Here is a 16,394-nt window from a genome sequence, read left to right as displayed (position 1 = left end):
CTCAAGAACTAAAGGAAAAATTCTTCCTTGTAAGACCTCAATTTTTTTTTCTCTCTTAATAACTTCAACTGATTGGGTGAGGCTTATTATGGGGAGTAATACACTTAACTCAAAGCATGGTTAATGATTTAAACGTTGATCTCATTTAGAAAATACCTTCAGAGCAACATTCAGACTGGTGGTCAAACATCTGGGTATCTTGGCAATGCAAGGTTGTCACATAAGATTTACCATCATATTATTATAAATATTAGAATATCATGAACATTTATGAAAAAAAAATGATTCCAGTTTTCTGGAGAAAAATTATGTAAAATAATTGATTAAAAAAACAAACTAGAGTTAAAGATTTAGTCACCAATATGTACTCACTTAAGATTTGCCAAACCATATTAACTTTATCTGCATTAACCCTCTGTGGAATTTAAACTTGTAAACTTAAATAAGGTTGGAATTTGCATGCCTTGCAAGAAATTGTCTTTCTAATTTCTGTCATTTCTTTGCATGTCTTTCTAATTTCTGTCATTTCTTTGCATTCACCCTAAGCAGCCCCAAATTAATGATCCACAGGAAAGCTGTTAGCTTTTGTGACTCATAATTTTGCAGAAATTCTTGGCACTTCTGTTAAAATTCCAGTAAAGAAATCAAGATTATGATCAGGTGGCATTGCTAGAAGTCTTCCATAAAGTTACATGTGCAATAAGTAGCTTCCTGCCTTCTTCAAATTTCCATAGTATACAATGTATACTTTTATTAAAACAGATTAATTTTATTCAGCTTATTTACATATGAATCTGTCTTCCTCAATAGTTGTGAGCTCTCCTATGTTTCTCTTAATAGTTTGTGAGTCTTCCTTAGATTTGAAAGTCTGCATGGCCCTCAAATGAGCAGAGTCAGCATGGAAGCCTGTCAGAAATGTAGAGTCTTGGGCCCATTTTTGACCTCCTTAGAAAGTATATATATTTTCACAAGATTCCCAGATAACTTTGATATTAAAAACGGTTAAGTACTTTTCTAGGCACAGACACCTGCATTAAAGGAACCAGTAAGGAGATGTTCCAGTAAGGAGATCATGATTGATTTCTAGAACAAGTCATGTTTTCTTTCACACTAAGAGTCTATAAGAGCTATTTCATTTGCCATGAATATTCAACCCAGTGTCCCCATCCCCCATTCCCATATCTCTATTCTTGAACTCTTCATGTTTTCCAAGCACCTTGTGTCAATCCTATATACAACTCAAAATAAATAAGTATAAGGAAATCTGATAACTTTTTTGTGTGCCCTCATCATAAAATTCAATCAAAGTCTTGTTTATGTTGGTTTTTTTAATTTTGTTTTGTTTCTAGTGTCTGTGGCTAGTGCCTAATCACAAGGTAGGTCTAGCATGATTTAGTTGATTGGAAAAACCACCATTTCCTGTAAAACAAGATTGGTTAAGGTGACCCTTTTATGTACTGCCATGACACTTGAATGATGGCACATTGCACTGCCATTTTCTATTTGCTTCTCTAGTTAACCTCGGGTCAACTTGAAAGTAGGAATCACTGTCTTCTGTACGATGTTACTCCAGTGCTTTATCCATATCCTGGTGCTTCCTGGGTCCTCAATAAATATTTTGTGTGGGAAGAAAAAAAAATTCCTTCTTCCCTTCTAGTTTGTTGGCTAGCTTAGCAATAAAAATGAGATAAGACATTTATAGGATATAAACAAATTTAATTATGTACATACAGGAACTCACAAAGACTTGAGATTGAGGTTTATGTGCCTTCCTGAGCTCAGGGGGACAGGGGCCTGGAACTTAAAGGGAAGGAAGGTGATTCACAGGAAAATAGGAAGAGTCGATGTTTAGTAAACAGAAGTTTGCCCTGCCATGCAGGAAGACCTTTCAGGAAAAAATTAAAATAAACACACATACACATACACACACACACACAAATACACACACACATACACACTGAGTGGACAGATTATTATGCATTTAGATCTGGCCACCACTCAGTGTATAGATGCACTATATATATAATATATGGTGATAGTTTTCTGTTAAGGGTCAGAGCCCCTATTCATATAATTTTAGTTAGCTAAGGGAGAGGTAAACGTTTTTCTGAATCTGCTGGATCTTGATTGCCTTCAACTCAAAATAATTCACATGCCAAAGTGGTACCTTTTTGGGTGTCACATCCTGCTGCCCTTCAAGTTTGTGAATGAGTGATGAATGCAATTAGTTAAACAACAGCCATACATTCAGGAAGAAACAGATTCAAAAGATGGAAATTATCCCAGCAATTTAAACAAAACCAAATTATAAAATAGGAGTTCTTTGATGCAAGTGTATGTTATCCCCCCTCTAAGTCATAAGAAGCATCAGGGAGAACTTGTTTAATATTTTTTAATTGTGGAGATCACAAATTTAAACTTGATCTTTGGAAATTAAATTCATCACTCTTCTCTCCATCCCCAGATTGTAATTAACAAAAAGTAGGTATAGAGCAACAGTGAGGGCGATTAGAAAAATAATTTGTAGCTAATGAAATCAGCTGAATACCACCAGGTTCTTACTCAGTTTTTTTTTTTTTTTTTCAGATATTCAACTGGTCAACTAATATCAAGAATTTAAAACCTTAATCCCTTCTCTATTGAATAAAGATTCTTGGCTAACTTAAAGAAATGCCTCTGTGAATTTAATCAAGTAGTTCCATTTAACTTTAAAAAACATTTGCAGAGTTTGATGTTTCTCTCAGGTACTTGCAGGGGGCTTAGTTTTAATATCATTTCTCTTAATGTGTTAGCTATTATTTCTACATAAATTGTTTAGCAGCAGGCTATATATTAAAACCTGAGCTATACTGTGTTTTTAGTATTTATGAAAATAAATAAAAGCACACAGAGGGAACATTTATGAAAAATGACATACTTTCCTATATGTTCAGCTGAAAAAACAGAGGTTTATTAAAGAAAACAAGAGATGCTTTCTAGTCGTGGAAGATAATGCTCCAAATAAACATGAATATGATCGGCTCCTTGAAAATCTCTGGATCGTGTTATGGTCAGGTTCAGGGGCTTCTGGTGACAACTTTAATAGTGGGATTTATTATAGTTTAGTCCATGTTTGTACAGTGCCTTTAAAAAAAAGCACCTGGGCACAGAATTTTACTGGGAGAATATTCAAATGACAATTGGCATTGGGGAATAAATGAGGAATGGCAGCGAGTCCACAGGCTTGCAGGGCATGGCCGATTTTATGAAGCCACTTGAGTCAGCTCTGTTCAGCCTCTTGCTCTGGGCACCGTGGAGATGCCCATCACCACACTCCTCAGTGCTCAGAGGAGGACATTACAAAGGCTGCCAAATTATCCTGACCTAATTAACGGGAATTCAAACTGGGCCAGTATTTTATGTAGTCTAAACTGTTGTGCACTCGGGTCTGGCTGATTTCAGCATGTAGTGATGACTTATATTTCTCACATACGTAGCACTCTTACATTTGCAAAGTATTAAAACATATTTGACCTAACCTATCCTATTAGAGTTTAATCATTTGTAATATTCCCATCTGTACTATTAATAATAATAGTCTAGATCTGTCACGACCAGAGAGACGACTGGTTCAGGCGGGAGCTCCACACAGGAGCACTGGGCCCAACCCCAGGTACAGGAAAGTAGAGTCCGGGCAGGAGTGGACCAAGAGCGTATGGCCAGGTGGCCTTGGAGGGCCGTGTGCCATGCAGATGGGCAGACTGTGCTGGATGGACTGCGCTGGACGGTGCCGGTGGGCTGGGTGGAGGGCTGCAAATGTACGAAGCTGTTAGGGCAGTGGCCCGCAAGGAGGTCAGCAAGGATGGGGGTGCCAGGTAGGCCCCAGTGCCTCGGGCGCTGCTGGGGACCGTGGCCATCCAGAGTGGGAGAAAAAGCCCTTCTATCCGGGAGAACGCGGTTGGTTTAAACGTGCATAGAGAAACTGCAGGGGTACCAGCATGGCTATGTCAGTTGCCTGAGCCACCTGTTGGTGCCCAGCAGCAGGCTTCACTGTGGAGCGTAGGCCCAGACGTGGGCCAGGACTTGGTCTTGGCAGCTGGACTCACACCCGGCATCGCCTCAGCATCACAACTTTCCAACACCACCTGCAAGTGCCATCGCTGTGGTCTGTGGGCCCGGGTGAGCCGGCACTGTGCATGCTCAGGCCAGCGCTCTCTGTGTTTCCGTTGAAAGGACATCATATATGATGGGTGCTGTTGATTCCTTAAGAATGAAATAGGGCAGCCTGAACTTGCTTACGACATGATCTTTTCTCTGAACTTACCGCACAGTCTCCTAGGGCTCAGGGAACCTGCAGCCACTGGAGACCAGCTTGGCTTCCTACACGGCCAGATGCCCCAGGAAGCACAGAAATGCCAAAGCCCCAACGGAACTGGTTGTGAAACAGACCCCAGTTCACATACTGGTGTGGAAACAAGAAAACAGTGGCACCTGTTGGACCTCAGTTGGGACTGTGCCCGCGGGTCTGTCTGCAGGGTTCCTGCACCCTGGCCATGGCCCAGCGGCCGAGGAAGCTCTGCAAGCCTTGATTCTGGAGTTACAGATCTTAGCAAGTAGGCAGGTGCACAAAGGTGGAGTCAAAAATAGCAAGGTTAGAATGTGTATGAGTGTGTGCATTTGTTTATGCACATGTACGCCCATTTCCTCCAGTCTTTCTGAGCTGTTTGAGAGCATGCTCTACACAGGACAGGATGCTCTGATACTCCCCTGTGTATTTCCAAAAAGCAGACATTCCTACATAACAGTTCTCCATCCAACCACATGAGGAAATCTCCATTCAAATGGTATTAAGATTCAATCCACAGACCCCATTTGAATTCTGACAACTGTGTCAACAATATTCCCTACTCCCCACCCCCAGGATCCCATCCACCTAAGATGGGTCCTCTGTCATTCCTGTCTCTGACAGTTTTCCAGTTTTGATTAAAAATCATAGACTTTTGCCCTAAAAAATATTAAATAAATAAAATAAAGAAAGACCCACTGGCACTCTGAGTTAGGAGCCAGCAGTCCCGGATTGTGAGAGGGATGTCTGACTGCCAGTTTAGGCCCCTTCCCACAAAGATCAGGCCTAAACCAGCAGTCAGATATCCCCCGAGGGGTCCCAGATTGGAGAGGATTCAGGCCTGGCTGACGGACACCCCAGCCCCATGCACGAATTTTGTGCACCAGACCACTAGTACTAAAGATAAAAACCTGAGGCATAAATAAATTATCTGGAATTGTTAACTTAATCCTGCCTAATACAATGTCTAAGCCTAATATACTTAACTAGGGGCCCAGTGTATGATTGAAATTGCACGAGGAGGCACCTACCTTCCACTGTGAAGGAGGCACCCTGAGGGCTGCTGGGGAGTCAGGCTGGACCACCACTGTGGAGGGCTGGGAACTGTGCCTGACTTCCACCCCAGGCCCCCCCGGCCCACCTGCCTGTGTCTGCTCTGGGCCACTGGAGCTGCTGCACAAGCTCAAGCAGGCCCCTGTCTCTGTCTCCATCTCTGCTCCAGGCCTCACCTGCACATGCAACCTCTTCCTGTCTGACCATCCCATTATGGTGTCCCAGCCTATTTTGCATATTGCCTCTTTATATATTAATATTATGAGAAAAACATATAGAGTGAAGTGTAGCATGTTAACGATAGAGGATCATTAATTTTCTCATGATTAGCCCTACCTAGTATATGTTCTCACTTGTAGCAGTGACTCACCTGTTGATAAATCATAGAGAGGTAGAAGTACCATCCTCCAGCATAACATATTAGAATTTGTGTGTATTTGCCTCTGCTATGAGTGGGTTTAATTTCCAAAAGTATCATGCAGGTAATTCTGATACCTTCACTCCTCATCCCTAAGTGAGAATCACTGACCTGAAAGAATGACATTTTTAAATTCCAAGAGGGCTTGACATTATATCTTCCAATCATTTAGCCTAAAAAGTTATTATACTTTGTTTAATGTGAATAAGATGATATTTTTCATTATTGAATATTATTCACTTGTGTTTGCAGGTGAATAAATCAATATTCAATTTTTCTTAGCACCTTTATATGAGAATTACTAAGTACTAGCCTGTAAATTCACAAGAATTTACCAAATTGTTATATTGTTATAAGATCTTCCATAGCTGTTCATCTTAAATAAAACTCCCTTAATTTATTTTATTTTATTTTTTTAATTCTATTCTCTGTGTGTTTTTTTTGTTTGTTTGTTTTTAAATATATTTTATTGATTTTTTACAGAGAGGAAGAGAGAGGAATAGAGAGTTAGAAACATTGATGAGAGAGAATCATCGATCAGCTGCCTCTTGCACACTCCCTACTGGGGATGTGCTCGCAACCAAGGTACATGCCCTTGACCTGAATCAAACCCGGGGCCCTTTAGTCCGCAGTCAGATGCTCTATCCACTGAGCCAAACCGGTTTTGGCAAACTCCCTTAATTTCTTAATTCACAGATATTTTCCCATTGTCAAGAAAAGATAAAGTACTTTATATAGACTTAACTATGTTTTAAGGTTTTGAAGGGACATAATTATGCTTTAACAATAATTTGAAATGTCTGAAACAAACATCCTCATTTATAGGCCAATCATGAACCTCGTCATCCTCAGAAACCAGATCTAAGCTCAACCTGTTTAGAATGTTTTTTTCTCAATTGATAAAATAGACCCAATTATTGTGTTCATTTCTTAGTCTGGTGACCTTTAGACAGATAAATTAAAATATGTGTGTTTATAGTTGTATTGTTCTTATTATATTATAAGCATTGCTCCAGTTTAATCCTTGTAAAAATCCTGTGAAAGTGATACTGTAATTTTTAACACCTAGCAAATGATAATGCTGAGATTCAGAGATACTAAGTAGCTTAACAATGATCACATCAATTGGTAGAGGCAGAATTTAAACCCAAACCAGAAGATTTAAATGGCCATGCTCTTAACCACTATGCAACATTGTCTCTCAGGAAGATAAATATTTAAGAGTAGAGACCCAATGCACAAAATTCATGCAAGAGAAGGCCTTCCTTCCCTGGGCTACCGGCGCTGGCTTTTATCTGGCACCCGGGACCCTGGCTTCCCTTGCAGCCCGGAAGGATGTCTGGTCTAATCAGCATATTACACTTTTATTATTATAGATTATTTTTTCCTCTGAGATTGAACTATGCTTTTTTTTTAAATCTTTATCATTGAAAGTATTAGAAATGTCCCTCTTTCCCCCCATTGATATGTTTTCTTAATAAAATTATTAAATAAATCTGTTTCAAATCTGCCATTCAGGATTTCAGGCCTGCAGGATTACATTAATATGCATTTTCTGTAAGATTTTATAGTTTGATTTTCATAACTTCTGAGACTTGTTAATTCTCAAGGTCACACTATATTTTAATTCTGTCCTTCAAGGTGCTAAATAATCCATCCCAGTCTGATGCTATTAACTAAGTAAATGAGCATATTTTGAGATGATTGATGGAATTATTAAGTAGCACTCATCCTAGGACTAACCCCATTAGTCATGTTTCCCAAATTTGATATTAAACTATTTGGACTATGAGTGTGAAGAAAAAAAAAAAAAAAACATACACTTATTTAGTAGTAACAAATAAATCTCTCAGCTTTCTCACATTCTTTTTTTTTTAATATATTTTTATTGATTTTATACAGAGCGGAAAGGAGAGAGATAGAGAGTTAGAAACATCGATGAAAGAGAGTCATCAATCAGCTGCCTCTTGCACAACCCCTACTGGGGATATGCCCGCAACCAAGGTACATGCCCTTGACCGGAATCGAACTCGGGACCCTTCAAAGCCAACGCTCTATCCATTGAGCCAAACCGGTCCCGACTCTCACATTGTTTTTGGAATTAAAAAAGATATAAGGAAAAATACATTTAAAAATTTAAAAATGGTTGAAATCGTTTTTATTTATTGTTAAGATTGCCCAGTTAAGCAAAACATTCCTAGAGTTCAGATAATTATTAATTACATATTTAATTACTGCAGTTATTATTTTCCAATTCTTTGCTGAATTGAAAAATATTAGCAAAAATATTTATCTGATAACATTTGTCTCTCTTGAAATTATTCTCATTATTGTATAGTACATAGCTGTGATAGAGGCTTTTGTACTCAAAACAAAACAAGACACATATTCTTCAAATATCTATTCCTATTTTAAAATCTATTTCTGAAATTGGACATTTTCTCTTCACTTTCCTTTTCCTTACAGTTTAAACTGTAAATACAATAAAATTTAAGTTTGTAAATATATATTGAAAAATCCACAGACATATCTGGTTAAAAGCATAATATTCTTTCATAAAATACTACTTGATTTTGTGTAGTAGTATTAAACTTCTGTTAACATAAAAACATTCAAACCTGTAAAGAATTTTTGTGACTTTATTTGAGCCAAACTGTGGACAATTGTTGGGAAGCAGAATCTCAAAGAATTGGGATAATTCTCCAGAGAATTGGCAATTTTTTCACCTATTTTTATACATTGCAATCAAAGTAGGAGATATAAGTGGGTTATATGAAATCCACTGGTCATAGATTAGACAGGCAGGAAAAAGCAAAGGTGGGTGGGGATCTTTAGGTATGGATAAAGAGTAAAATGATAGACACATATCTATTTTACTTAGGTAGGTACAGGATAGTTAACAGTCAATAATTAACATGATAACGATAACAATGAAGGAATTTGTGCTATCTGTCCTGGTGCCAGGGCATTTGGTTTTTCCCTGAGGGATCTGGAAAAAAGGTTACAAGTTACCCTGACATTTCAAGGATATGTTATTGTCCATGCAAAAAGACAATAGGTTTGGGTAAGGTAAAGATTGACCTTGTCAGGAAAGATACTAGCCTAAGATATGCCTACCCACCATAACTGCTTTTAGGTAAAAGTTTTAATTTCAGACCATCCTTGTGGTTATTTTAGGTCTTAGAGTTTGCAAGACTGCCATGCAGGTCATTCCTGAGCTTATAAGGTTTTGTCCATACTTTCATTGTAAAACTAGAGGCCTGATGCATGAAGATTCATGCAACAATGTGCCTTTCTTCCCCTGTCTGCCAGCACCACCTTTGCTGTGGCTAAAGCCACATTTTTGCTCAGGCTTGAAGCTGCCTTTCCACCTTCTCATGCTGCCCAGAGGCCCAGAGCGGCCGGGGCCAGGGCAGAATGCCTGCATCGCTGCCATGGCACCAGCGCAAGAGTCCTGTACTGCCCCCCCCAGCAGCTCAGACCTTATGTATTCACATTAACCTGCTGTTTGGGGGAGGGGGGGTTGTTAATCTGCATACTCACTCCTGATTGGCTGGTGGGCTTCAGGCATGTATAGCAATTGACATCTTACTCTTTTGTTAGTGTAGATAATGCCAGTATAATACAACCACTTTTAACAGATTATATTCCTCTCATGTCTAAAGGTATTTGCAGTGTTTCATTATCTGGAGACATTCTGACTTTGTGCTATTGGTATGTTGCTGCTTTTATTTATTTGTTTTTTCCTTGACTTGATTTGCTAAATTCCTCTCCAAAATTCACTGTTTCCTATTATAGCTGATAATTGTGCTGCCAATTATATAAATAAAAATGCTACTTTAGGCTCTACATTTCCTTACAACTTTCCACTGTGATCTAATGATCTGAGTTTGTCTGAAATGAAGACTTTCTAGACCAACACTTACTATCCCTTCCCTTACATTAAGTAAATTGGATCTGAATTTCACTTTTATACTCACCACTACAATTAACTTAATTTCCATTGCTTTCTGGGCCTCCTGCTTTTTGTTGTCTAGGTGGTACAAAACAAAGGTGAAATGGAGAGCTCTACACTACACCCAATTTAGAACTTAATTAACCACACAAGTTAACAGTGAGGCAGTCCCCAATAAGCTGACAATGGAAGTCATGGCTACCCTCCACCTGATAAGAAAGAAGCTGAGAGTTTTAAATTGAGATCACTGGCAGCATCGCCGTGGGTTTCGGCAGTGACAAACTGTAGTTACAGATTCCAACAGCCCCTGATGAAAAGCTGTTCTCATTCCCTAATGCTTTATGGGAGAGCTGCAGCTGCTTGGAATATTTTTCAAGCAGAAAGCTATCATCATGACAACACCAGAGTAAAAGAGGGCAAAAAAAATCTCTTTCTGGTAGGGAAATAAAGACATCTTAGGCTTGACTTCAAAAGCTCTCTACAGCAAACAGTAGCTGTGGAAATACCGTTTCATCTTTGCCTCTGGGATATTATTAAGCTTTTCTAGTAGCTCTAACTGCAGGAGAAGGGATTACAGAAGTTGCTGCTGTGTAGCTGCCTGCCATACAAATATCTGGAAAAGCTGGGATCATGGATTTATATTTGGGCCAGTGATTAGCCAACCCCAAGATACTGACCTGGTAATAAATACCACAAAACATCTCTCTTCACACCACACAAATAAGAACATGCAAGACACTTCTGTGTCTTGCTGAAATGTTAAAGACTTCTCCTTGGTTAAAGTTTGCGGAACACAGCCGGGCCAGTTCCGGCTACAAGGACGAACAGCATGCAGAGTGCAGCAATGCCATTCACACCGCATCCGTTACGGCTGTGTCAGCATTTCTGTGATGAATCCTGGCTTTCAAAGGTTGGAGCGCAATTGTTTAAAAATCCACTGGCAGCTGCAATGACCCATGCAGTCCTGATGCAGAAACTATACCCTATCATTTTAGCATGGAGGGCAGGGACTCAATAAAAATTAGTAATCAAAGGTGTTTTATTATTACTGCTTATTTGACTCAGCTGTTCAATATGCTTTTGCAAAGTCCATTTTTCAGTGGAGTGTAACTACTGTCCATTTGATGTGGATGAACTACTTGCTATTTTGGAAAAGGGAAAACAAACCCATGTCATTTTTTTAAATGAATGAGTCCATATAGAGCGCATTTAAACATGTCATCAAAGATTTGTAACTGAGACTGAATGAAACTTGACTTCTCTGAGTAAATAAGAGCCACGAGATGGCAAAGTCTCTAATAAAATAAAATTAATGACGGTTACTAAATAATTACTAGATGTCTTTACAGTTGGCATTTTTTGCTTGTATTTTAGAACGTGAAAATAAATCTAAAGTGTAAGGTTCATGCATATATATTATATTAGTTGTGAAAAATACAATACGTTTAGCATTTGAAATTTATTTTCTCAGGACTAAAAATGCCAGAACAAACAATGAAGGACTTAAAGCATTTATCCAAGATTGAACCACAGGTATTTTGAATCCTAGAATAAAATTTATTTTTAATGAACTTCAACATTAACTTAATTTGATTTTTATAAAAAAAATCTGGTACATTTGACAACACTTCAAAAAACACAACTAATTAAAATCTGTTGCTATTGTTGAAAAGCTTCTAATAATTAGGTCTCTACATAGTGGTTTGCATTCTTTATTTTTCTATGCAGTTAAAATTTCAAGAAATACTTCTATGATTATTCTCTGATTCTTTGCCTTATGCACATTATCAGTGAGGTCTGAGTCTAGCCTCACCATTATTATTTTCATCAATTTTACTTTTATTTATTTTATTATTTTAATGGCAATGCATTTTACATCTATGATCACTTTTTAATGTACTATTTATTGTTGATAGTATTATAGATATCACTTTTGAATAACAGAGATTTATAGCATAGGATCATACAATAAACCCGCCTCTCCGAAATTTGTACTGAGCATTTATTATTTTAAATGAAGGCATTATAAGTATTTAGTTTATTATTTTACTTGTTGAGGCTTTCCTTTGGCCATAACATAGTGAGATCTGATCTTGCATATCAGTATATTTTAATGAGCATGTAAAAAAAAAGCATCAACTAAAAATGTATTTATTCCATTAATCTAAATGAATATTATCATAATCAAATTATCATTTATATTTGATGAGGCTAAAATTACATTAGAATTTTTAAGATAGCTAAAATTCTAGGGTTCCTTTCTGAGAAGTAGCTATTTGCATTTCATCTCTTGACGTGAAGCTTTAAATATCAAAGTGCTTTGATGAATAATAAATACAAATATAAATGAATAAACAACCTGATGCCAGGAAAGAGGCAGATAAATATTCAAAAAAGCTGACTTTGTGTTTTGTTGTGTTATTTTATAATGTATTTTGCCTTTGGCCTCGTCAACAAATAGATGAAAACAGAAAAAAATATATTTACTGTACAGCTAGATAAGCCATTCTTGTAGTTCCTATATTTTCTGATGAGTCTAAGGTGTATAGATCCAATATTCTGTTAAGCAGAACCATCAGTCTGCCTTGGCATTTTATTCGCCATAGTATGGGAGTGTGATCTATACGTCAGTCCTATGGCAGAAGAACAGTATTTGATTCCCTGTGGCTGTTGCTGCTCTAAGGTATTGCCAGTTTTAGAAGCCCTCAACACTGCCCTAGCCTCACTCTGCCAAAAACACAGGCAGCCCTATCGTAGGGAGGCTTTGGCATGACAGCAAACATTCTGTGGCTCTGAACTAGAAAACTTCAGAGAAAGGCTGAAGTATTTTATATGATGTACTAGGAAAGTTGAGATGTATAATCAGTGTACACTCCGTCACTGGTTCCCTGTCTGGCTGGGAGGGTCATGAGTCAGGCTGGTGAAATGTAAAAGGCAGAGAGCTAAAGTGTTCCTCCTGCTGTGATCAGAAGTTCTTAGACTCCAGCAGAGGTAATCTTTAAAGGGAACAAGGCAGAGCTTTGGAAAGTTTCCCCATCATGACCCACTGGTAGCCTGTGGCCTCATTGGAGGGGCCAGTGTGAGCTAACCTGCGGTCAATTTTTATCCTGCTATTCTTAGGTACTCTAAAATTACGCACCTTAATCTCTGAGGTGGGACTTTTCACTTCCACTGTGCAGAGTTGCCAAAAATAAGGCACTGCCCAAAGGACCTCATCTTAAAACAAGTAGAAACAGTCTACGCATACATGTCTCCTATTATGTTCCAAACTCAATAATCACTTATATATTAAGATTACTTATTATTTACAAAGAGTGTATCAACCTGATATGATTAAATTCTCAGAACAACCTTTAGGATTAACAAGATAACATTAGAAGTCATCTCTCCTTTAATTTTTTCTTTTTCTTTTTCTTTTTAAAGCAGAAAACAAGAGTTTATAAGGAAGAAAAAAAATGATTTTCTCCGGTAAATGAACAAGGAATAGACCAGCTGCCAGGCCCCCGTCTCACAACCATGGAAGATATCAGGATTCACGATGTAGTTGAATCTCTACTAAATCTAGACTTGATTTGTGCAAGTCTTCTCAGCACAGTATTCACAGCACCTCCCGACAGCACAGCAGTTCACACATGAGAGGAAACCGATTTACTGATGAAAATGAAGATGAGTACACAGAATGTCAGACTCCAGCTTCACATGTTCCAACTAATCAGGTTTAAGTGGAAGCATATCCAAACCATAAGAAAATGCAATATCAAATGAGTTCTGATGCATGGCATCCCTTTGCATGTTACTGTTCTAAATAGTCACAGTACACAGGTGATGCACTTAGAATTGTGCACTTGAAACCTGCATAATTTGGTTAAGCTGTGTCACCCCAATACATTTAATAAAAAGGGAAAATAAATAAATATAATTTTTTTTAAAAAGTTGTGCACTAAAAGAACTCTGCTATATTACACAGGAATGATATAGGCATATCCAAGGAGGAAAAAGCAAAACCAAACAACAAAAACACAGACAAACCAAATTAATTCATGCAATATTTAAACATGGCATTTTTACTGTATACTCTCAATGTAAAGGAAATATAGAGCTGCAAATGAATATTGAACTTTCTTGTAGGTTGTGTTTTCATAGTTTTGAGGACCTAGCTATTATGAGGACCTTGTATGTGTATTGTCAGATTGAGTAAATGACTAAGTGTGTTTGAAACTCTGGTTCTAATTATAAACCAGGGAGCATTGTAAAATACCAATTTTATAGGACTGTTGCCATAAAGAACAAATTATAGAGGGAACAGGTGTTCAAGTTCTTTATAAACTACAAAATAAAGGCCACCCCAGAGGTGTTGCTCAGTGGTTGAGCATCAATCTATGACCAGGTTCAATTCCTGGTCAGGGCACATGCCCAGGTTGCGGGCTCAATATCCAGTGTGGAGGTGCAGAAGGCAGCTGGTCAATGATTCTCTCTCATCGTTGTTTCTATGTCTCTCTCCCTCTCCTTTCCTCTCTGAAATCAATAAAAATATATTAAAAATAAAATAAAGGCTGATCATTGCTATCATTTGGATGATAATTTGAAGAATCACTCATATCATTCTGAAATAATTTATTAAATAACAGAGGAAAGTCATACAAATCACAAGTGAATTAAAAAAAAAAACACCTCAGAAAATATATGATGAAAATCATGGCAGTGTAACAGATTTGTACTGAAGTGAAAAATGATGGGAAAAATGCAATTGATATGAGGGCTTCCATTTTTTTATATGACTCTGATGCTGGGAATATGGTGTCATTTTCTTTTAAAGTGTATCAATATTATTATAACATATCAAAATCTGTGACATGTTAAAGGAATTCTGACAGATCTCAAACACTGAATTACAATAGATTTAAATTTCCCTAAAAATTTAAATGAACTACTAGTCATACCTTAAAAAGTGCTACATGTTATGTAATAAATGACAGTGAATATAAAATATTTTAAATCTGGTGTTTTATTTGTTGAACAATCTTAGCAATGTATCATCATTTTATAATTGGTTACTATTAATCTATAAAAATTTGAGGTGTCATATTTGTCCAATTATTAAATCAGAAGGCAGTTTCTAATAATTAAAGTTATGATGGAGAATGATGAAGAAAACAAAAGGTTGGTGTATATATAATAAAATTCATAAAAAAATTTAAAAGGCAAAGAATAATTATGAAATATTTTTAAGGAACAAAAAAAACCAATTAATCACCTTAATTATAAACTTTTAATGCAAGTTATAATAACCATTAAATATCAATAAAGCAACATAAAAAATGTCATATTTCATAAAGAAATACAAATAATATATAAACCCATGAAAAATATTTCAGTATTTCTATTAGTATTTTTTAAATTAAAATAAGCAAGTTTATATTATTAAATAACAAATTGTTAAATACATTTAAAGTCATATTTACTATGCACTTCAAGGTTTATATATAGCCTGGAGCAAAAGTAGGGGTAACAGTTGTAAGTACACAAAATACTGTATTCTTGAATTATTATTATTTTTTAATTTAAATGTCTGGTCCCTTCTAACTGCCCTTCTCTGCTGGCCATCTTGTGTCCACATGGGGGCAGCCATCTTCTGTGTTGGAGTGATGGTCAATTTGCATATTATTCTTTTATTAGATAGGATAGAGGCCTGGTACACCAGTGGGGCCAGCTGGTTTGTCCTGAAGGGTGTCCTGGTTCAGGGTGAGGGTTCCTTTGGGGTGTGGGGAGGCTTGGCTGAGGGGTCTGTGGTGGTTTGCAGGCCAGCCATGCCACCCGGCGTCCTAAGCAGAGGCTCTGGTGTCTGGAATTTATTTATCTTCTATAATTGAAATTTTGTAGTCTTGAGTGGAGGCCAAGGCAGGCCAGAGCAGGCGAGAAGCTTGGCTTCCTCCAACACCGGGGGTAACCCAAGCCTCTTGCTCTATCCAGCTCCATGTCTGCTGCCATATTTGTTGGGTTAATTTGAATACTTGCTCCTGATTGGCTGGTGGGCATGGCTTGTGGGTGTAGCAGAGTTACATCAATTTGCATGTTCCTCTTTTATTTAATAGTATTGGTTGAATAAATGACCAGACACTTAGCATATTAGGTTTTTATTATATAGTATCTATTAGTATAGCTATAAGATAGAATATGTGGTATAATTAAACACAGATTTTTAAATAATATATAATGGCATGAGATAATGCTTACAATTTTCAGTTAAATTAAAGGTAAGAATACAATTCTGTATCACTTCTATATTTTGTGCATAAATATTTGGTTAAGATTTTAAATACATAATACATGAACTTAGAAACTGGCAATAATATATCAAAGTGATTAAAATAATTTTCAAATAAAATCAAGATACTTTTATTACTAGTTTTATTTTCTGTTTTTTCTAAATATTTTACAAATATGCATTTTTAAAAATAAAAGATAACCTATGAACACAGGCAGTAGAGTAGTGATGACTTGGGGGTGGGTGGGAGAGTTCTGTAATACTAACAACAATAAAAAATATAAAGAAAATAAAATCTAGAAAAATAAAAGCTATTAAAGTAAGCATATGCATTTCAATATATTTTACACATGTTCTAGACTTTTCTCATCAGTCCTTT

This window comes from Pipistrellus kuhlii, unplaced genomic scaffold, assembly GCF_014108245.1.
Source record: "Pipistrellus kuhlii isolate mPipKuh1 unplaced genomic scaffold, mPipKuh1.p scaffold_m20_p_5, whole genome shotgun sequence".
Lineage (NCBI taxonomy): Eukaryota > Metazoa > Chordata > Mammalia > Chiroptera > Vespertilionidae > Pipistrellus > Pipistrellus kuhlii.
The sequence above is the reverse complement of the archived record's forward strand: the minus strand, read 5'-3'. Positions refer to the sequence as shown.